The 20,174-nt window shown below is 46.9% G+C and overlaps 1 non-coding gene across 1 annotated transcript; it reads right to left on the bottom strand.

The window, feature by feature from the left end:
* Positions 1-13,553: 13,553 nt before the first annotated feature.
* On the bottom strand, positions 13,554-13,660 carry LOC116481404 (U6 spliceosomal RNA). Its single transcript, XR_004251558.1, has one exon. It is a non-coding gene; the product is annotated as a U6 spliceosomal RNA (small nuclear RNA).
* Positions 13,661-20,174: the final 6,514 nt, after the last annotated feature.

Raw genomic sequence — 20,174 nt, 5'->3', positions numbered from 1 at the left:
AGAATCATTTCAGCCTAGGAGTTTGAGACCAGCCTGGGCAACATAGTGGGACCCTGGTTCTACAAAAATTTTTTAAAAAATTAGCCGGGCATGATGGCATGCACCTGTACTCCTAGCTACTCAGGAGGCTGAGGTGAAAGGATGGCTTGAGCCCAGGAGGTTGAGTCTGCAGTGAGCTGTGATTGTGCCAGTGCACTCCAGCCTGGGTGACAGAGCAAAACCCTATCTCACAAAAATAAAATAGGCCGGGCGCGGTGGCTCACGCCTGTAATCCCAGCACTTTGGGAGGCTGAGGCAAGTGGATCACCTGAGGTCAGGAGTTTGAGATCAGCCTGGCCAACATGGTGAAACCCCGTCTCTACTAAAAATACAAAAATAAGCTGGGTGTAGTGGCACACACCTGTAATCCCAGCTACTCAGGAGGCTGAGGCAGGAGAATCGCTTGAACCCGGGAGACAGAGGTTGCGGTGAGCCGAGATCGTGCCGCTGCACTCCAGCCTGGGTGACAGAGCGATATTCCATTTCAAAAATAAATAAATAAATAAATAAATAAATAAATAAATAAATAAATAAATAAAATATAAAATGAAATAAAAAGACTTGGGGGCTGGGCATGGTGGCTTATGCCTGTAATCTCAACACTTTGGGAGGCTGAGGCAGGTGGATAACTTGAGGTCAGGAGTTTGAGACCAGCCTGGCCAACATGGCGAAACCCTGTCTCTACTAAAAATATAAAAATTGGCTGGGTGTGGTGGTGGGTGCCTGTGGTCCCAGCTACTTGGGAGGCTGAGGCAGGAGAATTGCTTGAACCCAAGAGGCGGAGGTTGCAGTGAGCCGAGATTGCGCCACTGCACTCCAGCCTGGGCAACAGAGCAAGACTCTGTCTCAAAAAAAAAAAAAAAAAAAAAGACTTGGGCTTGGTGTCGAGTGTGGTGGCTTGAACCTGTAGTGCCAGGTACTCAGGAGGCTGAGCCAGAAGGATCACTTAAGCCCAAGAGTTTGAGGTTACAATGAGCTATACTCCAACCACTGTACTCTAGCCTAGGTGACAGAGCAAGACTCTATCTCTAAAAAAACAAACGAAAAAACTTGGGCTTGGGTCCTGGCATTTATTGGCTATGCAGCCTTGGGTAACCCAACCTTTCTGTTCTTTTTTTTTTTTTTTTTTTTGAAAGGGAGTTTTGCTCTTGTTGCCAGGCTGGTGTATGGAGTGCAATGGCACGATCTTGGCTCACTGCAACCTCCACCTCCCAGGTTCAAGCGATTCTCCTGCCTCAGCCTCCTGAGTAGCTGGGATTACAGGCACGTGCCAACATGCCCAGCTAATTTTCTGTATTTTTTTTTAGTAGAGATGTGGTTTTATCATATTGACCAGGCTGGTCTCTAACGCCCGACCTCAGGTGATCCACCCACCTCAGCCTTCCAAAGTGCAGGGATTACAGGTGTGAGCCACCAAGCCCGGCCATCCCAACCTTTCTGAGCTTTATTTCCTCACCTGAAAAATGGAGACAATAATGAGAATGCCCACTTAGTGAAGTTGTTAGGAAGATAAAATGGGATCAATACAAAAATTAGTCTGTTACTTATTAGATGAAAGCTTAGATACCTGGAGGCCAGAGTGACCCAAGGGCTTGAGGAACTTCGAATGCCCTATCTGGAGGTCAGAGTCTGGTAGAGAGATGCTTGGGACAAACTGAAGCCAGTAAAGAGCCTGATTCTGGGGGAGAGCAAGAGCTAGGCTGCACTAGTGTTGGCGGGGAGGGGTGGTGGCTATACTTCCAGGAACTAGCCTGCAGGCCATGGCTCTCCCATCCCAGCACTACTGGGCAGGGCTTGTTCCAGCCATGCCATGGGCGCAGTGCCAGGCTTATGGGCTTCAGTCACCTTCCAGGAACCCCAGAACCTCCGCCCCACCGCACACTGTTGCAACCCTCTAAAGTGGGTGGAGCTGCCTAGGAAGTCCCACCCTCTGCTCCTCCTTAGAGGATGGAAGGTCAGATCCCTGGCCATTTACCAACTTCTTTTCACAGGCATCCTTCTCATTCCAGACCTCTATCTTTGCCCCTGCTGCTCCCCTCTACCTGGAATGCCTTCCTTGGCCTGTTCTACCAATCTGAGGCAGTATGGAGTAGACGAGAGATCTGGGTTTGAGTCTTCAGCACCTAGCAGCGTGGACTTGGGCAAATTATCTAACCTCCTAGAACCTCAGTTTCCCCTTGGTAAAGAGTGAGAACAGAGCTTCCATCACAAATTGTGTAAGGGATCAGATGAAGCAATGCACATACAGTGCTTATACAGGAAACACATTAATGTTGGTTCTCTTCTTATAATCTACTGTCCAAGTAGAGTTCATTTCAAGCTCAAGGTCTACAACACTCTGATTACTTTCGCACATACACATAGTCCTCTTTTCTTTCTTTCTCTCTCTCTTTTTTTTTTTTTTTGAGACAGAGTATCAGTCTTTTTTTTTTTTTTTTTTTTTGAGACGGAGTCTCGCTCTGTTGCCCAGCCTGGAGTGTAGTGGCGCAATCTCGGCTCACTGCAAGCTCCGCCTCCTGGGTTCACGCCATTCTCCTGCCTCAGCCTCCCGAATAGCTGGGACTACAGGCGCCCGCCACCGCGCCCGGCTAATTTTTTGTATTTTTAGTAGAGACGGGGTTTCACCGTAGTCTCGATCTCCTGACCTCGTGATCCACCCGCCTCGGCCTCCCAAAGTGCTGGGATTACAGGCGTGAGCCACCGCGCCCGGCCTAGAGTATCACTCTTGTCAGCCAGGCTGGAGTGCAGTGGCGCAATCTCGGCTCACTGCAACCTCCGCCTTCCGGGTTCAAGCAATTCTCTGCCTCAGCCACCTGAGTAGCTGGGATTACAGGCGCCCACCACCACACCTGGCTAATTTTTTGTATTTTTAGTAGAGACAGGGTTTCACATCTTGGCCAGGCTGGTCTTGAACCCCTGACTTTGTGATCTACCTGCCTCAGCATCCCAAACTGCTGGGATTACAGGAGTGAGCCACCATGCCCGGCCAATTTTTGCAGAGATGGGGTTTCACCATGTTGGCCAGGCTGGTCTCAAACTCCTGACCTCAGGTGATCCGCCTGCCTCGGCCTCCCAAAGTGCTGGGATTACAGGTGTGAGCCACCACACCTGGCCATATTCCTCTTTTCTTTTTTTTTTTTTTTTTTTTGAGACAGACCCTGGCTCTGTCCCCCAGGCTGGAGTGCAGTGGCACCATCTCGGCTCACTGCAAGCTCCACCTCCCGGGTTCACACCATTCTCCTGCCTCAGCCTCCCGAGTAGCTGGGACTACAGGCGCCTGCCACCACGCCCTGCTAATTTTTTTGTATTTTTAGTAGAGACAGGGTTTCACTATGTTGGCCAGGATGGTCTCGAACTCCTGACCTCGTGATTCGCCCACCTTGGCCTCCCAAAGTGCTAGGATTACAGGCTTGAGCCACCGCGCCCGGCCCCTATTCCTCTTTTCTAACTTATTTTGCAATAATATGTACCAGAGAATTAATAACGTCATTTAAATATTTTTCTATTTGGACCACATGATTTTGTATTTTATTATATCATCCTATAATAGTGATGGTAAAAGTGGTATTGAACAAAATTTGTCTAAGGCACCATAGTACAATGGCTAAAAGCATGAGTTTCAGAGTCAGAAATGCCTACACTCAAATCTTGGATCTGAAGATGGGAACCATAGACACTGGGGACTACTGATGGCAGGGAGGGCTGAAAAACTACCTATTGGGTACTATGCTCATTACCTGGGTGACAGGATCATTCATACCCCAAACTTCAGTGTCATGCAATATACCCATATAACAAACCTGCACGTGTACCCTCTGAATTTAAAATAAAAATTGAGGCCAGGTAGGGTGGCTTATGCCTATGATCCCAGCACTTTGAGAAGTTGAGGCAGGAGGATCTCTTGAGCTCAGGAGTTGAGACCAGCCTGTGAAACATAGTGGGACCCTTCTACAAAAAAAAAAAAAAAATTCTTTTTAATTAGCTAGGTGTGGATGCATGCAACTGTAGTCCCAGCTACTCAGAAGGCTGCAGTGGGAGGATTGTTTGAGCCTAGGAGGTCAAGGCTGTAGTAAGCTGTGATCATGCCACTGCACTCCAGACTGGGTAACAGAGAGAGACCCTGTCTAAAAAAAAATAAAATAAAATAAATTATTATTATTATTATTTTCTTTTTTCTTTTTTTTTTTTGAGACGGAGTCTCGCTGTGTCCCCTAGGCTGGAGTGCAGTGGTGCGATCTCGGCTCACTGCAAGCTCCGCGTCCCAGGTTCATGCCATTCTCCTGCCTCAGCCTCCCGAGTAGCTGGAACTACAGGCATCTGCCACCATGCCCGGCTAAACTTTTGTATTTTTAGTAGAGACGGGGTTTCACCACGTTAGCCAGGATGGTCTCAATCTCCTGACCTCATGATCTGCCCGCCTCGGCTTCCCAAAGTGCTGGGATTACAGGTGTGAGCCACCACTCCCGGCTTATTATTATTATTTTTTGAGATGGAGTTTTGCTTTTGTTGCCCAGGCTGGAGTGCAATGGCATGATGACGGCTCACCGCAACCTCCGCCTCCTGGGTTCAAGCAATTCTCCTGCCTCAGCCTCCCGAGTAGCTGGGATTACAGGCATGTGCCACCATGCCTGGCTAATTTTATATTTTTAGTAGAGACGGGGTTTCTACATGTTAGTCAGGCTGATCTCGAACTCCTGACCTCAGGTAATCCTCCTGCCTCAGCCTCCCAAAGTGCTGGGATTACAGGTGTGAGCCACTGCACCCAGCCCTAGTTTTTCAATTTTTTTTTAGAGTCAGGGTTTGACTCCTAGGCTGGCATGTAGCAGTGCTATCATAGCTCACTGCAGCCTCAAACTCTTGGGCTCAAGTGATCTTCCCACCCCAGCCTCCCAAAGTAGCTGAGACTACAAGTGTGTGCCACCACACCAGGCTGATTTTTAAATTTTTTGTAGAGACAAGGCTTCACTGTGATGCCCAGGCTAGCCTCAGACTCCCAGACTCAAGCAATCCCCCAACCCTCGCCTTCCAAAATGTTGGGACTACAGGTGTGAATCACTGTGCCTGGCCTTTTATTTTTTAAATAATCCACTCACTCCCCTTCACATCCAGAACTATAAACTTGCAGACATTGTTAACTTCCTTGTCCCTCTTGCCCTCCATAGAACTTTCCTGGAAAAAAATCAAATTCTAGTTAAATCCAACAATTCAGCTTCTCCATATATATATATACCTAGGTAGCTGAATATTGAAGGAGAAAATCTCAGAATCTGGCTAACTAGCATCACTTTAAATTTATGCCCCTAAGCTGGGTGCAGTGGCTCATGCCTGTAATCCTAGCACTTCGGGAGGCCGAGGTGGGCAGATCACTTGAGATCAGGAGTTCAAGACCACCCTGGCCAACATGGTGAAACCCTGTCTCTACTAAAAATACAAAAATTAGCTGGGCGTGGTGGCACATGCCCGTAAACCCAGCTATTTGGGAGGCTAAGGCAGGAGAATAGCTTGAACCCGGGAAGCAGAGGATGCAGTGAGCTGAGACGCACCACTGCACTCTAGCCTGGGTGATAGAGCAAGACTCTGTCTCAAAAAAAAAAAAAAAAAAAAAAAAAAGCCCCTGAAACGCAACACTCCCAAATAATTCTGTATTTCCCTGGTAAATTCTCTTCTCTACCCTGCATAATGATTGTTTCACACCTTCTCTCTTCTAACATCTCCAATACCACCTCCACTTCAGTCTCAGCAGATGATCTTGCTTCATGTTTCATTGATAAAATAGATGCAATTAGATGAGACTACCTCATTTTTTCCAATACCAAATCCACCAGTTTACTTGTATCTATTCCCACATGCTTGGCCTTCTACCTTATCAAGGTGAAAGAAGGCAGCCGGGCACCGTGGCTCACGTCTGTAATCCCAGCACTTGGAGAGGCCTAGGCGGGTGGATCACCTGAGGTCAGGAGTTTGAGACCAGCCTGGCCAACATGGTGAAACTCCATCTCTACTAAAAATACAAAACTTAGCTGGGCATGGTGGCGCGCATCTGTAATCCCAGCTACTCAGGAGTCTGAGGCAGGAGAATCACTTGAACTCAGGAGGCAGAGATTGCAGTGAGCTGAGATCTTGCCACTGCACTCCAGCCTAGGCGACAGAATGAGACCCTCTCTCAAAAAAAAGAAAAAAAGATGAAAAAAATATCCCTCTTCCTAAGGAAAGTCATCCCCTCACAGCTCTGTGAAGGGATGAAAAAAATTGGATTCCTCTGGGTGCATAGCTAACATTCAATTCTGCCTCCTAGCAACGTTGTTCTCTATACAGGTTACTATGTGTGATGTAGTCCTGAGGAAGGCTGATAAATTAATTAAGAGGTAGGGGTGGATCTTTAGGTGGCAGTCTGAAGAGTTCATCCACGTAGCACCTCAACCTACTGGATGAAAGTTGCAACTACATAACCCCAGGAATCTTCTTTTTTGTGGTCTTAATTTTTATCATAGTCATATGTTAGGGAGACACCTCCTGCACCTCAGAGACAAAGCCAGACTGTTGTTGTTAGGTTAGATGCCACCTCTGGGTGCGGTGGCTTATGCCTGTAATCCTAGCACTTTGGGAGGCCAAGGCAAAAGGATTGCTTGAGGCCAAGGGTTTGAGACCAACCTGGGAAACATAGTGAGACCCTGGAAACATAGTGAGACCCTGTCTCAACAAAAAATTTAAAAATTAGCCAGCTGTGGTGGTGCACACCTGTAGTCCCAGCTACTTGGAGGCTGAGGTGCAAGGATCACTTGAGCCCAGGAGGTTGAGGCTGCACTCCAGCCTGGCCAACAGAGGTTTTTTTGTCTTATCAAAAAAAAAAAAAAAAAAAGATGCTGGGTGCCATGGATTACACCTGTAATCGTAACACTTTGGGAGGCCAAGGCGGGCAATCACCTGAGATTGGGAGTTTGAGACCAGCCTGACCAACATGGAGAAACCCCGTCTCTACTAAAAATACAAAATTAGCCTGGCGTGGTGGCACATGCCTGTAATCCCAGCTACTCGGGAGGCTGAGGCAGGAGAATCACTTGAACGCAGGAGGCGGTGGTTGCAGTGAGCCGAGATTGTGCCATTGCACTCGAGCCTGGGCAACAAGAGCAAAACTCAGTCTCAAAAAAAAATGTCACCCTTCTATTGTCTCCCCAAGACCTGATTTTGTGGAGGGGATGTGCCCACATCTCTGGGTCAACAGCTGCAGTTGCCCCAACTCTGCTGTGATGACCACTGTGCTGTTTCCTATTATGCAGTGGCTGGAGTAGCAGCAATCTATGATTGCTATAGCAAGAGCCAAAGCAAGCCCTGGGTTGGGAGTTAGTGTCTAGAGCCTTATCTAATTGAATTGTGTGGCCCTAGGCAATTTGAATTGCTTTTTTGAGTCTGCTTCCACTGTAGAATGGAAAAACCAAACAAAAAAATTCCTCTCACTGTCTCTTCTAAGCATATGAAATAAGGCTCCTTCCGCACCTGTGTTGATTAGACTATCAAGGATAGAAACATTGCTAACTTTTTTTTTCTAAGAACATTGAGGCTGGGCAAGTTGGCTTATGCCTGTAATCCCAGCACTTTGGGAGGCTGAGGCGGGTGGATCACCTGAGATCAGGACTTTGAGACCAGCCTGGCCAACATGATGAAACCCCATCTCTACCAAAAAATACAAAAATTGGGCAGGTGGGGTGGTGTGTGCCTGTAGTCCTAGCTACTAGGGATGCTAAGGTGGGAGAATCCCTTGAACCAAGGCGGTCGAGGTTGCAGTGAGCCGAGATCACATCACTGCACTCAAGCCTGGGCGAATAGAGTAAGACCCTGTCTCAAAAAAGAAAGGAAAAGAAAACATTCAAGCTTTGGCTTGAATGCCCATGTCAATTTTGGTCAATTAATTCATCTTGGAAGAACTCACTTATGCTGACCAAACTTAGAAGAATATAACATATAAACCACATGGTTAATTTACATATTTCCACATAAAACTTCCAGTGGCCTGGCCGGGCACGGTGGCTTGGGCCTGTAATCCCAGCACTTTGGGAGGACGAGGCAGGCAGATCACTTGAGGCCAGGAGTTTGAGACTAGTCCAGGCAACATGGTGAAACTCCGTCTCTACTAAAAATACAAAAATTAGCTGTGCGTAGTGGTGCACACCTGTAGTCCTAGCTACTTAGGAAATATTTATCTATTTTCAAGCTGAAAATCACTTGAACCTGGGAGGCTGATGTTGCAGTGAGCTGTGATTGCACCACTGTACTCCAGTCTGGGTGACAGACAGTGAGAGACTCTGCCTCAAAAAAGAGAGAGAGAGAAAGAAAGAGAGAAGGAGAGAGAGGAAGGAAGGAAAGAAAGGAAGGGAGGGAGGGAAGAAGGAAGGAAGGAAAGAGAAAAAGAAAGAAAGAGAGAGAGAGAGAGAGAACAAACAAAACAACCTCTCTGTACCACTTTTTTTTTTTTTTTTTGAGATGGAGTCTCGCTCTGTTGCCCAGGCTGGAGTGCAGTGGTGCCATCCAGCTCACTGTAACCTCCGTCTCCCGGGTTCAAGCGATTCTCCTGCTTCAGCCTCCCAAGTAGCTGGGACGACAAGCACATGCCACCACGCCCAGCTAACTTTTTGCATTTTTAGTAGAGATGGTGTTTCACTGTGTTAGCCAGGATGGTCTCGATCTCCTGACCTCATGATCCGCCCGCCTTGGCCTCCCAAAGTGCTGGGATTACAGGCATGAGCCACCACACCCGGCCGTCTGTACCACTTTTAAATTTTGTTATTAAAAAATAGAGGAAAAAAACGTCCAGTGGCCTAGACAATCTTATTGGCTAATCAAAATGGTTGACTATTTTGGAAGACAAGTTTGATCATTAGAAGGTTGCTTAGTGAACAAGTGGAATTAGTTGGATAATTTTATTTTATTTTTTTGAGACAGGGTTTCGCTGTCGCCCAGGCTGGAGTGCAGTGGTGCGATCTGGGTTCACTGCAACCTCCGCCTCTCAGGTTCAAGCGATTCTCCTGCCTCAGCCTTCAGAGTAGCTGGGATTATAGGCTCCTGCCACCACTCTTGGTTAATTTTTGTATTTTTAGTAGAGACAGGGTTTTGCCATGTTGGCCAGGCTGGTCTCGAACTCCTGACCTCAGGTAATCCATCCGCCTCGGCCTCCCAAAGTGCTAGGATTACAGGCGTGAGCCACTGCGCCCACCTTAGTTGGATAATTTTAATGACTAATAGAACAGCATACATCTTCTTTATACAGATATAAGATATACATTTGTGTTGGACAAATGGGTAATCTTCTTTCCTAAATGTCGCTGGAGAAACATTGACAATTTTGGGGGTGGGGATTCTTTGCAGACTACTTCCTTACTCCCCCTTCTCTGAAGACAAGGTGCAATTCAACTGATTGGGTTTCAGCTCTAGCCAAGTTAATATAATTGATTCTGTTTATATTCCCTTCAGCCATCTTATTCTAATTGATTGGGTTAGAATTTGATTGTGTTAGGCCTCCAGCCATTTTACTTTGAGTGATTAGGTTGCTAGAACTTTAGATATGTTGATAGAATTATGCTTTCCTGAAACTACACCAGGTTATTTGCTACTTCTACAAATGACTGATCTCGGCCGGGCCCGGTGGCTCACGCTTGTAATCCCAGCACTTTGGGAGGCCGAGGCGGGCGGATCACGAGGTCAGGAGATCGAGACCACGGTGAAACCCCGTCTCTACTAAAAATACAAAAAAAATTAGCCGGGCGTGGTGGCGGGCGCCTGTAGTCCCAGCTACTCGGAGAGGCTGAGGCAGGAGAATGGCGTGAACCCGGGAGGCGGAGCTTGCAGTGAGCCGAGATCGCGCCACTGCACTCCAGCCTGGGTGACAGAGCAAGACTCCGTCTCAAAAAAAACAAACAAACAAAAAAAATGACTGATCTCATCTATTATACTTTGACTTTTCCTTTCTTTTTTTTTTTTTTTTTGAGACAGGGCCTCATTCTCTTGCCCAGGCTGTAGTGCATTGTCGTTATCATGGCTCACTGAAGCCTGTAACTCCTGGGCTCAAGTGATCCTCCTGCTTCAGCCTCCCAAGAAGCTGGGACTGCAGGCACATACCACCATGCTCAGCTGACTTTTCCTAATTTCACTTGTGGTGCACAATCGTTTGGGGGACATTTTCTTACTGTTACTGTTTTGTGTCCATTGTAACCTGAAGAACTGCAATGAATTCCTAGTTGGTCTTTCTGCTTTCTGTCTCTTGAAATCCTTTATGCACACACAACTGTCAAATTAATCATTTAAAAATTGCTTCCATAAACCTACAGAATAGAAGAAAATAATTGCAATTTTTGTACCTGATAAGGATCCAGTATCTAGAATATATAAAGAACTTTTACAACTACTACAACAACAAAAAACAATAATCCAACTCAAAAATGAATAAAGGACTTGAATAGACATTTCTCAAATAAAGATATACAAGGCCGGGCGTGGTGGCTCATGCCTGTAATCCCAGCACTTTGGGAGGCCAAGGTGGGCGGATCATGAGGTCAAGAGATCGAGACCATACTGGCCAAGGTGAAACCTCGTCTCTACTAAAATACAAAAATTACCCGGGCGTGGTGGCACGTGCCTGTAATCCCAGCTACAGGAGAGGCTGAGGCAGGAGAACTGCTTGAACCAGGGAGTCGGAGGTTGCAATGAGCTGAGATCGTGCCACTACACTCCAGCCTGGTGACAGGGCGAGACTATGTCTCAAAAAAAAAAAAAAAAAAAAATCCAGGCACAGTGGCTCATGCCTATAATCCCAGCACTTTGGGAGACCAAGGCGGATGGATCACCTGAGGTCGGGAGTTCGAGACCAGCCTGACCAATATGGTGAAACCCCACCTCTACTAAAAATACAAAATTAGCCAGGCATGGTGGTACATGCCTATAATCCTAACTACTCTGGAGGCTGAGGCAGGAGAATTGCTTGAACCTGGGAGGCAGAGGTTGCTGTGAGCCGAGATTGCACCATTGCACTCCAGCCTGGGCAACAAGAGCAAAAGTTGGTCTCAAAAAAAAAACATATGCAAATAGACAAACATATGAAAAGATGCGCAAATCATTAGTCATTAAGGGGCCGGGCATGGTGGCTCACACCTGTAATCCCAGCACTTTGGGAGGCTGAGGAGGGCAGATCACGAGGTCAGGAGTTCGAGACCAGCCTGACCAACATGGTGGAACCCCGTCTCTACTAAATACAAAAATTAGCCAGGCGTGGTGGTGCACACCTGTAATCCCAGCTACTCAGGAGGCTGAGGCAGGAGAATTGCTTGAACCTGGGAGGCAGAGGTTGCAGTGAGCCAAGATTGTGCCATTGCACTCCAGCCTGGGCGACAAAGTGAGACTCCATCTCAAAAAAAAAAAAAAAAAAAAAATTAGTCAAGTGTGCTAGTGCACGCCTGTGGCTAACATGGTGAAACCTCGTCTCTACTAAAAATACAAAAAAATTAGCCGGGCGTGGTGGCGGGCGCCTGTAGTCCCAGCTACTTGGGAGGTTGAGGCAGGAGAATGACGTGAACCCGGGAGGCGGAGCCTGCAGTGGGCCAAGATCACGCCACTGCACTCCAGCCTGGGGGACAGAGCAAGACTCTGTCTCAAAAAAAAAAAAAAAAATCACTAGTCATTAGGGAAATGCAAATCAAAACCATGAGACACCATGGTTTACAACCACCACTAGGATGGTTGTAAAGAAAATACAAAACCAAAAAACTCCGAAAATACCATGTGTTGGTGAGGATGTGGAGGGGAGAAATCAGAACCCTCAAACATTGTTGTTGGGAATGTAAAATGGTGCAGCCACTGCGGAAAATAATTTGGTAGTTCCTCAGGAAGTTAAACACAGGGCCTGGTGCAGTGGCTCACGCCTGTGATCCCAGTGCTTAGAAGCCCAAGGCAGGAGGATTGCCTGAGACCAGGATTTCAAGGTCATCCTGGGCAACAAAGCAAGAGTCCATCTCTACAAATAATACATATATATTTTTTGAGACAGAGTCTCACTCTGTCGCCCAGGCTAGAGTGCAATGGCGTGATCTTGGCTCACTGCAATCTCTGCCTCCCAGGTTCAAGTGATTCTCCTACCTCAGCCTCCCAAGTAGCTGGGATTACAGGCATCCGCCATCGTGACCCGCTAATTTTTGTATTTTTGTAGATACGGAGCTTCTCCATGTTGGCCACGCTGATCTTGAACCTCAGGTGGTCCGCCTGCCTTGGCCTCCCAAAAGTGCTGGGATTACAGGTGTGAGCCACTGTGCTGGCCTACAAAAAATAAATTTTTTAAAAATTAGCCAAGTGTGGGCTGGGCACGGTGGCTCACACCTGTAATCCCAGCACTTTGGGAGGCTAAGGCGGGCGGATCACGAGGTCAGGAGTTCGAGACCAGCCTGACCAACATGGTGAAACCCCGTCTCTACTAAATACAAAAATTAGCCTGGCGTGGTGGCGCACACCTGTAATCCCAGCTACTCAGGAGGCTGAGGCAGGAGAATTGCTTGAACCTGGGAGGCAGAGGTTGCAGTGAGCCAATATCGTGCCATTGCACTCCAGCCTGGGCGAAGAGCAAGACTCCATCTCAAAAAAAAAAAAAAAGAAAATTAGCCAAGTGTGCTAGTGCACGCCTGTGGTCCCAGGTACATGGGAGGCTGAGGCTGAAGGATTACTTGAGACCAGGAGGTTGAGGCTGCAGTAAGCCGTCTCCTCGCCATTGCACTCCAGCCTGGAAAACAAAAACAAAAAAGCAAAAAAACAAAACAAAGCAAAAACAAAAAACAAAGTCCCAAAAAGAAGTAAAACAGGCCAGGAGTGGTGGTTTACACCTGTAATCCCAGAACTTTGGGAGGCCGAGGTGGGCAGATCACCTGAGGTCAGGAGTTCCAGACCAGCCTGGCCAACATGGTGAAACCCTGTCTCTATTAAAAATACAAAAATCAGCCGAGCATGGTGGTGCGTGCATGTAGTCCCAGCTATTCAGGAGGCTGAGGCAGGAGAATCACTTGAACCCTGGAGTAAGAGGTTGCAAAGAGCCAAGATCCCACCACTGGACTCCAACCTGGGCGACAGAGTGAGACTCCATCTCAAAAAACAAAAAGTAAAATATAGCTACCATATGACCCAGCAATTCTACTCCTAGATACATACCCATAATAATTGAAAATACTTGTGGCTGGGAGGAGTGGCTCATGCCTGTAATCCCAGAATTTTGGGAGGTTGAGGTGGGTGGATCACTTGAGGTCAGGAGTTCCAGACCAGCCTGACCAACATGGTGAAACCCTGTCTCTACTAAAAATTAAAAAAATAAAAAAATAAAAATAGCCTGGTGTGGTGCCGCACACCTGTAATCCCAGCTACTGCAGAGGCTGAGGCAGGAGAATCACTTGAACCCAGGAGGCAGAGGTTGCAGCGAGCTGAGATCTCACTATTGCACTCCAGCCTGGGTGATAGAGCGAGACTCTATCTCAAAAAAAAAAAAAAAAAAAAAAAAAAAGGAAGGATTCGTGAATTTGCATGTCATCCTTGCGCAGGGACTATGCTAATCTTCTCTGCATCTTTCCAATTTTAGTGTATGTGCTGCTGAAGCCAGCACTATATATATATATATTTTGAGGCATAGTCTTGCTCTGTCACCCAGGCTGGAGTGCAGTGGCATGATCTCAGCTCACTGCAACTTCTGCCTCCTGGGTTCAAGCCATTCTCCTGCCTCAACCTCCTTACAGGCGCGCACCACCACGCCCAGCTAATTTTTGTATTTTTAGTAGAGACGGGGTTTCACCATGTTGGCCAGGCTGATCTCGAACTCCTGACCTTGTGATCTGCTCATCTTGGCCTCCCAAAGTGTTGGGATTACAGGCATGAGCCACGTGCCTGGCCTCTTTCTGTGACTTCTTTGGGGTCTCTTAATGAAATGTCCCCTTCTGAATAAGGTCTTCCATTACCACCCTATTTAACTCTTCTTCCTTGTGCCTCGCTTCTCCCTAACATAAATGTACCATTTCAAATTGTGCAACATATAGCCCAGCACCCATGCCATGAGCCTGTAGTCCCAACAACTCAGGAGGCTGAGGTGGGAGGATCCCTTGAACCCAGTAGTTGAAGTCCAGCCTAGACAACAGAGTGAAACCTCATCTCTAAAAAAGAATATATATATATATAAAATAAATTGTTCAACAAAGTGGAATTGTCCACTACCCTCTTTTTCCATTTTGTTGTTCTCCATAACACTTATCACCTAACCTACTATATAGTTTACTTTTTTTTTTTTTTTGAAATGGGGTCTCACTCTGTCACCCAGGCTGGAGTGCAGTGGCAAGATCACGCAGCTCACTTCAGCCTTGATCTCCTGGGCTCAATCGATCCTTCAGCCTCAGCCCCTGGAGTAGCTGGGAATACAGGCGCATGCCACCACGCTCAGCTAATTTTTTAATCTTTTTTAGAGATGAAGTCTTGCTCTGTTGCCCAGGCTGGTCTCGAACTCCTGGCTTCAAGCAATCCTCCTGCCTCTGCCTTCCAAAATGTTGGGATTACTGGTGTAAGCCACCCCCCACTGGCCCTAGCTTACTTATTTTTTTGGTTTACTGTCTGCTCCTACACATTACCCCACCAGCTAGAATGCAAGTTACATGAGGGTAAACATACTTGTCTGTTCTGTTCACTGCTTTACCCCAGTGCCTGGCCCACAGTTGGCATTCAATAAATAGTAATAGAATAGAATATAAACATTTACAAACATAGTTATTCATAATTATAGTCTTTTTTGTTTGTTTTTGAGACAGAGTTTTTGTTCTTGTCGCCCAGGCTGGAGTGCAATGGCGCAATCTGGGCTCATTGCAACGTCCTTCTCCCAGGTTCAAGTGATTCTCCTGCCTCAGCCTCCCGAGTAGCCATGATTACAGGCGTGCACCACCATGCCTGGCTAATTTTTGTATTTTTAGTAAAGATGGGATTTCACCATGTTGACCAGGCTGGTCTGGAACTCCTCACCTCAGGTGATCCACCTGCCTCAGCCTCCCAAAGTGCTGGAATTACAGGGGTGAGCCACGGCGCCTCGCCTATAGTCTTATTCTTTTTTAATAAAAAAATAAAATCATGACATATAAATTACTCTGCAACTTACTTTTTCATTTAACATGCCATTGTTATTTCTCCAGGTTAATGTATGTAGATCTAACATTCCTTTTTTTCTTTTTTTTTTTTTGAGACGGAGTTTTGCTCTTGTCACCCAGGCTGGAGTACAGTGGTGTGACCTTGGCTCATGGCAACCTCCTTCTCCCAAGTTCAAGCGATTGTCCTGCCTCAGTCTCCCAAGTAGCTGGGATCACAGGCGCTCACCACCATGCCCAGCTAATTTTTGTATTTTTAGTAGAGATGGCATTTCACCGTGTTGGCCAGGCTGGTCTCGAACTCCTGACCTCAGGTGATCTGCCCGCCTCGGCCTCCCAAAGTACTGGGATTACAAATGTGAGCCACTGTGCCTGGCCTAGTTGCATATTATTCCACAGTCTAGATGTACAATAATGTATTAACTCATTCCCCTATTGACAGATGTTATTTCTGACCATTGTAAAAAATTCTATAATAAGCATTCTTAAATATGTATCATTAGGTATTGGGCTGTGTTTTTATTTCTCTAGGAGAGGGTATATCCATGTTTAGTTTTACAGGATATTGCCAGAATACTTTCCAAAAGACTGTAACAATTCCAACTTCCACAACATCTGGTCCCTCTATGGCAGCTACCTAGGTTTGTTTTCAAGGTGTTTCACAACCTGGACACAAAGTACCTTTCCAGTTTTATATTTATTCTCTTCCATATTTCTTTCTTTGAATTCTGTTCTATGAAATCGATCCTTCAAAGATTTCTTATGTAACCTTTAAGACATTCTGCTAAGTGAAATAAGCTAGATGCAAACAGAAAAATATTGCATGATTCCATTTTATGAGGTACTAGAATAGTCAATTCATAGAGACAGAAAGTAGAGTAGTGGTTACCAGCTGCTGGGCAGAGGAAATAATGGAGGTTATTGGTTTTTTAATTTATTTTAATTAAATTAATTAATTAATTAATTAATTAATTAATTTTTGAGACAGAGTCTCGCTCTGTTGCCAGGCTGGAGTGCAGTTGTATGGTCTTGGTTCACTGCAACCTCCACCTCCTGGGATCAAGCAATTCTCTGCCTCAGCCTCCCAGTAGCTGGGATTACAGGCACCCGCCACCAAGCCCAGCTAATTTTTTGTATTTTTAGTAGATACAGGGTTTCACCATCTTTGCCAAGCTGGTCTTGAACTCCTGACCTCGTGATCCACCCACCTTGGCCTCCCAAAGTGAACCACCATGCCTGGTCTATTTCCATTTTTTTGTAGAGATGGGGGTCTCACTATTTTGTCCAGGCTGGTGTCGAACTTCTGGCCTTAAGCCATCCAACCAACTCGGCCTCTCAAGTCCTGTGATTACAGTCATGAGCCATGGTGCCTGGCCAATCATAGAATTTTAAAGTTAGGTAGGGCCTGGCTGGGCATGGTGGCTAACGCCTGTAATCCCAGAACTTTGGGAGGCCGAGGCAGGCAGATCACCTGAGGTCGGGAGTTCGAGACCAGCCTGACCAACATGGAGAAACCCCGTCTCTACTAAAAAAACACAAAATTAGCTGGGCCTGGTGGCGCATGCCTGTAATCCCAGCTACTCGGGAGGCTGAGGCAGGAGAATCACTTGAACCCAGGAAGCGGAGGTTGCAGTGAGCTGACAGCGTGCCATTGCACTCCAGCCTGGGCAACAAGAGCGAGACTCCATCTCCAAAAAAAAAAAAGTTAGCTAGGGCCCTAGAAAGCTCTGGTCTGAACCTCTCCCCTTTCCAGAAGCGACAGCTATAATCCATCCAGAGAGGGTACAGAGACTTGCAGAGTTCTCTCACTGATTAAAGCAAAGTCACAACAATAACTAATGTCTCTAATTCAGTCAATTGTCTTCCCCCCACCGCACAATTACCCTAACAGGCTGGAGAGCTAAGAATCAAGCGATCTTCTGCAACAATATCTGACTTAAAATGTGTCAGTTACTCCACAGGAAAAGGAGCCAACCATCCCCATGAACCAACCATACCACACTTTTTCCTCTTCATGGTCCTCGTAGAATATCTGGCACTGAGGTAGAGTCCTCGAGGTAGGACTGGGTTGCAAGAGAGGCAGTACAACCAACTAGAGGAGTGGACTGTGGGTAAGAACATGGTTTAGAGTCTCCTGTGCGCAAACGTATGGCTGCTAAAATAGTTCTGTAGCCTTAAGTAAATTATTTAACTGCTCTAAACTCCATGTTGCTCATCTGTAAAATGGGTTTGATAATCATCTACTTCATAAGGATTTTTTTTTTTTTTGAGACGGAGTCTCCTCTGTCACCCAGGCTGGAGTGCAGTATGCAATCTTGGCTACTGCAACCTCTGCCCTCTGAGTTCAAGCGATTCTCCTGCCTCAGCCTCCCAAGTAGCTGGGATTTCAGGTGCCTGCCACCGCGCCCGGCTAATTTTTTGTATTTTAAATAGAGACGGGGTTTCACCATCTTGGCCAGGCTGATCTTGAACTCCTGACCTCGTGATCCACCCGCCTCGGCCTCCCAAAGTGCTGAGATTACCGCACCTGGCCAGGAATTTTTTTTTTTTTTTTTTTGAGACAGAGTTTCGCACTTGTTACCCATGCTGGAGTGCAATGGCAGGATCTCAGCTCATTGCAACCTCCACCTCCCGGGTTCAAGAGATTCTCCTGCCTTAGCCTCCAGAGTACTTGGGATTACAGGCACCTGCCACCACACCTAGCTAATCTTTGTATTTTTAGTAGAGACGGGGTTTCACCATGTTGGCTAGTCTGGTCTCGAACTCCTGACCTCAGGTGATCTGCCTGCCTCAGCATCCCAAAGTTTTGGAATTACAGGCATGAGCCACCACGCCCAGCTACTTCATAAGGATTATGAATAATACAAATGTATTAAATAATATATTTAAAGATTTAGCGCCGTGCCTGGCACATAATAAGTGGTCACTAAATGTTAGTATTATCATTAAGCCACCAAGCCAATGACAACCCACTGACTGTGATGCCAGGCACAGTAAATGTGTGAATAACTCTCCTTGAGGAATAAAAGGACAAGCCTTCACTTCTTCCAGATATAAGGCTTAACACCTGGGATTCCACCAGAAATTCACCTTCCGTCAGAGTACACTGTAGCTCTATAATTTGCATTGTGTTGTTTAATTTTTTATTTTATCTTATTTTTATATACAGACTGGGTCTCGCTGTGTTGCCCAGGCTGGAATGCAGTGGCTATTCACAGGCACAATCACTGCACACTACAGCCTCGAACTCTTGGGCTCAAGCATCCTCCTGCCTCAGCCCCTGGGGTAATTGGTACTACAGGCACATGCCACAGCGCCCTTGTATTGTATTGTTTTATATGTTTCTTTGATTCTACTCCGACTATTAGAAAAATTCCTGGGTGGCTGGGCACGGTGGCTCATGCCTGTAATCCCAGCACTTTGGGAGGCCAAGGCAGGTGGATCATCTGAGGTCCAGAGTTCGAGACCAGCCTGGCCCATATGGCAAAACTCTGTCTCTACTAAAAGTACAAAAATTGGCCAGGGGTGGCAGGCGCCTGTAATCCCAGCTACACGGGAGGCTGAGGTGGCGGCAGGGAGAACTGCTTGAAACCAGGAGGCGGAGGTTACAGTGAGCCAAGATCACACCACTGCACTCCAGCCTGGCAACAGAGAGAGACTCCGTCAAAAAAAAAAAAAAAAAAAAAAAAGGCCGGGTGCAGTGGCTCACGCCTGTAATCCTAGCACTTTGAGAGGCCAAGGTGGTCGGATCACGAGGTCAGGAGATCGAGACCATCCTGGCTAACACGGTGAAACCCCGTCGCTACTAAAAATACAAAAAATCAGCTGGGCGTGGTGGTGGGCACCTGTGGTCCCAGCTACTCGGGAGGCTGAGGCAGGAGAATGGCGTGAACCTGGGAGGCGGAGCTTGCAGTGAGCCGAGATTGAGCCAGTGCACTCCAGCCTGGGGGACAGAGCAAGACTCCGTCTCAAAAAAAAAAAAAAAAAAAGAAAAATTCCTGGATAAGTTTGGAATCTCTTCTTGGAGGGCTCCTAAGGACATAATTTTCGGAGATGAGGGAAAAAATCCCTTTAGGATAATTAAGGTAATAGGTGTCTCTGCCCTAAGCAGAGTCAGGGATCAGGAAACCAAGGGATAGGGGAAAAGCCAAGCTTCATCAAAATCATTCCCTATTGTGAAATCCTTGCATTCAGTAAACTTCTCTTTTCTCATTTTGTAACGGCTCGTTTCTTTCCTTTCCTTTTGTTTCTTTCTTTCTTTCTTTTTTTTTTGAGATGGAGTTTCACTCTTGTTGCCCAGGCTGGAGTGCAACGACGAGATCTCGGCTCACCTCAACCTCCGCCTCCCGGGTTCAAGTGAGTCTCCTGGCTCAGCCTCCCGAGTAGCTGAGATTACAGGCATGCTCCACCACGCCCCGCTAATTTTGCATTTTTTTTTTTTTTTTTTTTTTTTTTTGAGAAGGAGTCTCCCTGTGTCACCCAGGCTGGAGTGCAGTGGTGCGATCTCAGCTCACTGCAAGCTCCACCTCCCAGGTTCACGCCATTCTCCTGCCTCAGCCTCCCGAGTAGCTGGGACTACAGGTGCCCGCCACCCACGCCCGGCTAATTTTTTGTATTTTTAGTAGCGACGGGGTTTCACCATGTTAGCCAGGATGGTCTTGATCTCCTGACCTCGTGATCCGCTCGCCTTGGCCTCCCAAAGTACTGGGATTACAGGTGTGAGCCACTACGCTCGGCCTGTATTTTTTTTTTAGTAGAGACGGGGTTTCTCCATGTTGGTCAGGTTGGTCTCGAACTCCCGACCTCAGATGATCCGCTCGCCTCGGCCTCCCAAAGTGCTGGGATTACAGGCTTGAACCACCGCGCCCAGCCACAACGGCTTATTTCTATTGGAAAACCCCAGATCTTACTCCCTATAAACCCTCCCTTCTTCTAATCCCTTTCCCCGTTTGTCCCCCAAACCCCACCTCCAAAGCCGATTTCACGTTGAGCTCAGGTTGG

Source organism: Hylobates moloch, unplaced genomic scaffold, assembly GCF_009828535.3.
Source record: "Hylobates moloch isolate HMO894 unplaced genomic scaffold, HMol_V3 SCAFFOLD_13, whole genome shotgun sequence".
NCBI lineage: Eukaryota > Metazoa > Chordata > Mammalia > Primates > Hylobatidae > Hylobates > Hylobates moloch.
Note: the sequence above shows the minus strand (reverse complement) of the source record. Positions and strands in the feature narration are given on the sequence as shown.